Genomic DNA, 8,544 nt, shown 5'->3' with positions numbered 1-8,544 from the left:
TCTTAGTCTCACCTCGTATTGATTTTTTATTCAATGTAGTTCTTTTATGAATAGCATCCCCTAGGCGGTATATACGCATGTTTGGACATACGTTGATCTTGACAAAGGCTCACAGTTTAGTGTTGGACAAATCACGAAAGTAATACCTTTCTATTTTAAAACTTATTTTTTCTAATACTTTTATTACTTATTATAAAATAATATCAACTAAGCTAAAGCTAATTCAATACAAAATCAAACATTTGTTTATTAACAAAATTTAAAGTAATTTTACACTTTTTTATTTTTTTAAAATTATCATTTTTGTGTCGCGTTGGAATTAATTAAAATGATCTTTTAATTGTATTAATCTCACTTTAATCGATAATAACTAATACAAATATTGATTTATTTAAAGTAAAAGATAATATTACATTTTTTAACTTTCTTTAGAAGAACAATGAATGGTTTCCATCACAAGAGATATTAATATTTGAATGGTAGTTTATTTATTTTTTATATTGTATAAAATATGATGGAGTTTTGCCTATAATTTTGCTTAGTACTCTTCAAATGGGAGGGTATAGAATAAAGGGGTTTCTAAAAGGATAAAAGAGATTTAGCAAAGATAAAGAAAATAATAATTTATTTGAGAAAAGTTCCTCGTATAAATTTTTGTGGGCCATGCATTGATTTGATGAAAAAAGGTGTGGGAATTATGCATGGATAGCAATGGAGTAGACAAAAGTATATTCTTCTCGGAAACTACTTATTAGCCATAGAAGGTAGCATTGGATGTGATTATTATCATCATCATGTCATCGGAGAAAAAGTTGAGGACTATATAGAGAGGTAGGTACGTAGCTAGATAATGATGCCCATGTCAACTAAAATTGCTCCACACAAATAGAATCACGTTTCAATGTCAAAAACTCCAAACAATAATCCCAAAACCAAGAAAAGGAAGTCATTATTTCTAGCTACAGATTGATGCATATACGGTAGCACCAAAAGTACGTACCTACGTGCATTTGCACCAAAAGTCATTATTTCATTAGTATTTATTTTTTAATTTTGATCTAATTTGGTCATCAAATTTTAAATATATATAAATTTTATATTTTTAATCAAATTTTATTAAATTTATTTAATATTTTAAATATATTATATAATAATATTCAAGTAGTTTATAAAATTGGACACATTTTCATTTTTTATATTTACTAAGAAATATTAAACAATCTTAATAAAATTTGGTTAAAATAATTAAATTTATAAAGTTTTAAAAATATAAAATTAAATTAGTCCAAATTTTTTTAAAAACATTAATTCTAAATTTCACTCAAAATTAAGAGATAGAAGCATATTTAATATTTATCAAATTGATGATTTTATTTTGGTGATTCAAATAAATATGCCTAATCTTAAAAATTTAAATAAGAAGAAAGTTTTCTATCCAGTAAAAAAAATTAAGTGGTATATATAAAAATAAAATTCATAAACATTAAATTTTAAGGTTTGATGTTATAAGTATAACAAAATGTATAGACAACTCATACTTGTAAAGATGGTCTACTTTTTCGATTTACTTCAATAAAGAACATTCTATCAAAATTTTGGTGATTTAGTTGTTAAATTGGTGTTTTTTTTTTCATTCCTTTTTTACTTTTCAAGTTAAGTATTGTATCTTCCCTCGCTTAATCAACTTTTGTTTTTGTCGCAGTTCCAATATCACAGCCCACTACAAAATAGGCCCAAATCCTTCAAGCATGTATAAATGAAAAACTTTGTATGGACTAAATAGAACTCAATAACTTTATTAAGTTCAACTACTTAGTTAAATTCCTTTCATTATTATAACTTGGCATTTAGAAAAAATTCTTCATAAGAACTTATATATATATATATATATATATATATATATATATATATATATATATATATATATATATATATATATATATATATATATATATAACAAAATTAGTTTATTTATATATTTAAAAATTATATAATTTTATTTCACAAATTAACTAGTGTATAAATTAATTTTAACTTTTAGAGTAGTGTGTATGTCACGGAAGGTTGGAATTGTACTTTATGTAACGATATAAAAGTTATGATATAATTTCTATATGTGTAGATATATGTTCATACATAGGTTCATAATTGTTTCTCAAATTATATATACATAAAGAGACAGATGTGAGAACACAAACCTTACAAAACTATACATCCAAAACTCTATTAGTCAACTATACATTCAAAACTCTATCAGTCTATAGCTTAAAAAGTCAAAGAAATGATACTCCCATATTTACTCATAACTCTTGTTATTTCTTGATGAATAATTTGCTTGTTTACCAAGTATAAGAGTAAATTAATAATTAAGATATATACATGTATCAACCTAAAACAATGGTTAGAAGTAGAAATGATTTACAAAAATGACTTGTGAGATTTATATATATATATATATATATATATATATATATATATATATATATATATATATATATATATATATATATATATATATATATATATTTAAAATTAATTTTATTACCAATTGATGTGAGACTTCCAAGATCCTTCTCATGAGGTGTATACGTTTCGTGCGTGAAACTAGACATCAATGAGTGGTCCAATAATGACTCAATAGTAGATAAAATAATATGTCCAACAAACAACTTGTTAGGATAAACTCTAAATCATGACTCTTATACCATATTAAAAACCAACTTACAAGATGAAATTTGCATCTACTTATATACTTTAAATTGATTTTATCATTAGTCAATATGGAACTTTCAACATATAAAAATTGTCATCTCTTTAAAGCTATTTCTTTTTCTTTTTCTAATTTCTCTCTAAGTTTCTAATTGATCTACTCATTGTTTGGCGATTGAACGACAACATAAGAGTCATGATATAAATTAGTTCAATTCTACTCTAACATAATTTTAATAGAATAAGTTTTTATCTTTTACCCTTCTTTTACTCTTTTTGATGAATAGATGTACATCAAGAGTTGTTGGGCTTACATGTGATGTGTAAGAACTCAAGATGAATTTATGTTCGATTAGAATTGTTAGAATGTGATTAAATCTTTGATCTAAAACTTTTATGTGTATATATTATTTTCTGTACGAGTAGACGTCTTTAGAGATAATGAAACTCTTTGTATTAGTAGCTCACAATCTAAGTCATGGAAGCTAGTAAATTATAATATTATTTGAACAAATTTAATTATATTTAAGGGTTAGAGGTTATAATTTAAATTATGTGTTGAAAATGTAATTAGTTGTGTGAATGATTTTAGAGTAGCTTTGATGAGTATATTAATATATTATAACATTATCTAATATGGTTAAGGATGTAAATTGTTTGGATGAGAATATATTAGCTGGAATGCTGACTTGATATGTTGACTTCTTTAAAAATGTTGAATTTAAGTGTTTGATTGGGAAGTAATGTATTTGTGCGTAAAATGTTGAACTGGGTAGTATTTGTATAGAAGTTATAATATATCAAATTTGTTAATTAGTATTATCTAAGAATATTTTGTGTTAAAATATACCCATTTTAATGCAAGAAAAGAGTAGAATGATTCAAATAAAACCAATAAATCAATCTGACACACAAAACCAATTTTCTAATTTCTATAGTCCCACTAGGCTGGATACAACAACATTTCTTGATTTATTTTTATACTTAATACCACAACCACAAATTCTCAGTACTATCTTATATATGAAAACAAATGTGCTATATCTTGTACATCTATTCATCATATTTATCAATTGAAATTATCTCATTCAAATTCATACATACATATATATATATATATATATATATATATATATATATATATATATATATATATATATATATATGTATATACATATATATATGTTCAATTGTATAAATCGTACATTTTAATTAAAACATGGAATTGCAATTGAACATATGTAGTTTGAGTGGAACAACCTTGCTTAAACAACCTCTCTTTATTAAATACAGATAAATTCATACTCTTTATTTTTTAAATGACTACTTTTTATTTGGATGAAGGAAGTATATCATATGATTTTTTTTTCTACATCTCAGTCACTCAAAACATCGAGCTATGACTTAAACAACAAATATCGATAATTTACATTTTTAGTAGAATAAAAAAAGTATTGACATATTACATTTTTAAATGGAATAAGTTAACATGCCTCGGTTTATATATTATTGACGAAAGAAAAGGTTTAAATTCATATAAGCTAATAAAAAATATAATGCAACACATAAAGTAATGTAAGGGTTATTATATTTAAACTATAATGTAAGGATTATTATTAAAATTTCTCATTTGAGAAATTCTCTTTGTATATAAAAGAAGAGTGCTTTATTTAACTCTAGTTAATGCATGAAATAATTTTCATACTACCCAGAAAAGTTTTAACTTAATTAAGTAAAAAGAAAAATCGAAGACCTATCATCTATGTGCTCATGCTCGTTGAGATAAGATAACGATGGCGGCAATCGCGGCCGCCGCCGCCGCCAATTTTCTAAAAAACCCGCAACTGTGATTTGGAGGTTCAACCATGGGACCCACATAACTGCATCTCTCTCACGTGCGAAATCATACACGTGAAGGGTGTCTGAAGCAGTCACGCGCTACTCTGTGCGCGTGGGAAAGTTATGAGGGTAGATGTACGTTATCATAAATACAGTACTGTAGATTATACTGTACTGTACGCTTCTGAGAAAAGTGATAACGACACTACTACGGTTCTGGCACCGCCCACTGGGCCCACTAGACGTGGCATTCTCAAATTTCTATTTGTTGCTCATTCATGCATAGTATTCTGATGCATTTTTTCTCAATAAATAATTGTGATGTACCTTTTCCATAATTACAGAATAATTCTTCTGTTTATGTTACAGAATCATCTTTAAATGGAAAAAAGTTGCGTAAATATATTCTAATTTTTTAAGATATTTTACAAATACAACATCTATTTCTTAAAAAAAGAAAAATAATTAAATATATTAAACTGTATTTGTTAAGTATATTTGAAAAGAAATGGATGTATGAGATGACATTCCAATTTCAAATGATAGTCATCACATCAAAGTTTTGTTTGTTTTGTTTTGGTATGAAAACAACGTTTGTATGTTTGTTTATTTATGAATGAACACCTGAATAAGATTCCACTCTTCGTAGTTTGAACGCAAGTTTCGTGTTCTAAATGTACCCAACTACTTCGTAATTTGTGCGGTTTTTGATGAAGCTGTGAAGTACAAATTTAATGGTGGCATTGAAAGGATATTATTAAGAAAATTATTAAGAAAACTTTTCTTTTAACTAAAACAAACTAAGCTAAAATTGATTAAGGTAAACATGAGCTCCAAGTACATGGAACTACTAACAAGCAACATTTGACTCACACATTGGGTAATGTTTATAGCTGTTCTGTTAACGTGTCAACATTGTGTACTAACACAAACATTTTAGCGTAATTATACTTTTTCTTTAGTTCTTTTCTTATTCATGGTTTCGATCATTTGCTATACAACTAAAGAAATTCAAAAACAAGAATAATTACATGAAAATCGTAATATATATAATCACAAAGTGATGTAATATGAGAAATTTAAAAGTTTAAGGACAAAAAAAATATATGGCCAATTTGATAATTTATTCTACCTTGGCATAATAATTATTAAAGTAACCTAATGATAGGAAATAAGAACATTTTTTTTCATGTGTGGTCTTTTAATGTTTATATTTTATATTAATAAATTTTTATATCATAATAAATTATTGATGGACTTTGAAGTATCAACGTATATGAAATGTTAAAAATTTACAGTGATGTTTAACGTGACTTTATTTGAAATACATATAAAATATATATTATATAATTTGTTTATTTTGTAGATTTTTTAGAGTTTTTTATTTTTTTTTATAAAAATATTGTTAATATTGACCGATAATATAAATACCATACATTATGTTATGTGAAATATATACTATCCGAATTATTGAAGTAAAATATTAAGTAATTATGAGTCCTAATCATTTAGTATTATGAATATATATCCTATACAAATTGCCAACTCACATTATAATAATGAACAAGTATTCCTTCTTACTGATATATATGGTCTAATAAGATTAGACTACTTTTTTTTTATTGTTTAAACATATGTCATTATTCACAAGTGGTGATCCTTGAAAAGGAGGCAACAATAGTAATAAAGACTGAAAATACAGAACAAGGTAAAAAAATTCCCCACAACAACACTCTGTTGTAGTTAAAAGTTAAGGAAGAGAATGTTTCGGGTAAAAATAAATTAGACATGAATTTTAATAATTTTTAGTTTAATATCATATTCAATGTCTGAGCATTTTCAGAGTAGACAAAGGTTGAAGATTTTGGACAGAGATTAAAAAAAACAGCTTGTGAATTTTACCTCACCTTGTTTCTCTTGTTCACTTCTAGATTGTTCTTTGAGCTAACACTGTAGCATTGTTCAGACACATTAATATGAATATTGGGATCGACAATGGTTTCAGCCTTAATTTGGATCCTGTGACCTACGACTTCACGGGTACCAAACTCCCTGTCTTATTTTCTTGTTGCTTTCTTCTTCCTTTTAGGTTAAAATATATATATATTTTACTTTTTTTTTTCAATTTAAAAAGCTAAGATAGGTAAAATTTAAGAAAAGAAAGTAGGTAACTTGAATAGAGTGAAATGAAAGAAAGAAGTAGGGTCCATTTTCCATAAAATTTTACAAGATTCTTTATTGAAAACAAATATATTATAAATGTAATGAAATTATAAATTTTTTTAAAAGCGTATAAGTCACAAAATGTCCTCATACCGAAAGACATCTAGTCAATAATTCTGATCAATCAAAATTTATATATATGAATAATTTCAACATATATCTACATTTTTTATGAACTTTATATTATCAATCCGATACAAAAATGTAATAAGAGAATTAGGTAAGAAAAGAAGGCATACCATATATGAATAGTGCATTTAATTACTTATAATAAATTTACATTTATGCTGATTTAATTATAAATTTTGATTTTACAGGGTTCAGGAAATATTTCAATGAACTAATAAATCGAGTTTCTTGTTGTAGGCCTTAATTGTTGATCTCGAGATGATTGTTGATTTTAGGTGATGGAAGTATCTGTAAAGATATTCCGATGACTAAATTAATATTGTGTTTATAATTTATGCTTAAATAAATATAATTAAGAAAAAATTATTCTTTTTACTTTATGTGTTTTTCTATTTATATATTTTTTATTAATTTGTTTTTCAGGTGATTGAAGAGGATCTAATAAAAGTTTAACCCTGATTTAGACTTTATTTTGTATTTAATTTTCATTTATTTATTTTAAATGTTGGTTAATTTGTCATTGAGAAAATTAAGAGTATAAAAAGATTAAAAAGGTCGAAAAAACAAGACTAAGACAACAAAACCAAAAAATTGAATCGAAAAGACAAAACCGAGAAAACAAGACCGAAAAAATAAAACGAAGATATCAAAACCGAAAAGTTGACAAAATAGTTAAGAAAGTTGAAAAAATAAAACCGAGAAGATAAGGTCAATAAGTTGTGCAGAGAAAACAACAAGAATGAAAAGTTAGAAAAAAAAAATAGTAGAAATTTTATAGGAAAAGATTGTAATTTTCTATCAGTTTCTTCAAACATTATGTATAAAATAATTCTCGATTAACTAAAGATAAGAAAATGTTCACAAATATAATACAATTAAATTCTTCAGCAATATATGTAACTCATATATGCCTTTTCTTGAGAGGCGATATGATATTTTTTGAATAATGAGGCAATATCAATTCTTATTTGTTCCCTTTCTTAGACATTTTCTTACCTCAGTCTGTATTTGTTGGTGGCGCCTTTGAATAACATGTTTAGGTACTTACAAATTATAATTAACTAATAAATTTTCTCTACATTATAATTTTTAAAAATTTTTAAAACAGTCAATGAAAATATTGAATACTTTATTGTTAATAATTAAAACCATATTATATTATGTAGAAATAAATTTAAAAAATAATACTTCAAATTGGACACCATATAAACAAAATAAATTTAATTGTGTTTAAATTAATAAATAATATTTCAAAAATAAAACATATAAACATTATAGAAACTATTCTCATTTTATAAATTAAAATAAAGTTTCTCTCACTTTCTCTCTTCTATCCTATATATATATATATATATATATATATATATATATATATATATATATATATCATACATTATTTCTATTATTACTATACTTTTTATTTTCTCTCTCAACTATCTTTATTCTTATCTTCACTAACTCTACAAATGGTTATCATTTTCAATTTCAAATAAGTTTACGCTAGTTATTATTATTAAATTTAACATTTTAATTTTACTTAATTTTATGGAGATCTTAAATTTTATCTTATGACACGTTGAGTGGGGTGTAATTATTGAAACGAGATCATTTGATCATTTATTTTCTTTGGACGATATCTTTTTT

This window comes from Vigna angularis, chromosome 2 (assembly GCF_016808095.1).
Source record: "Vigna angularis cultivar LongXiaoDou No.4 chromosome 2, ASM1680809v1, whole genome shotgun sequence".
In the NCBI taxonomy this organism is placed as follows: domain Eukaryota; kingdom Viridiplantae; phylum Streptophyta; class Magnoliopsida; order Fabales; family Fabaceae; genus Vigna; species Vigna angularis.
The sequence above is the reverse complement of the archived record's forward strand: the minus strand, read 5'-3'. Positions refer to the sequence as shown.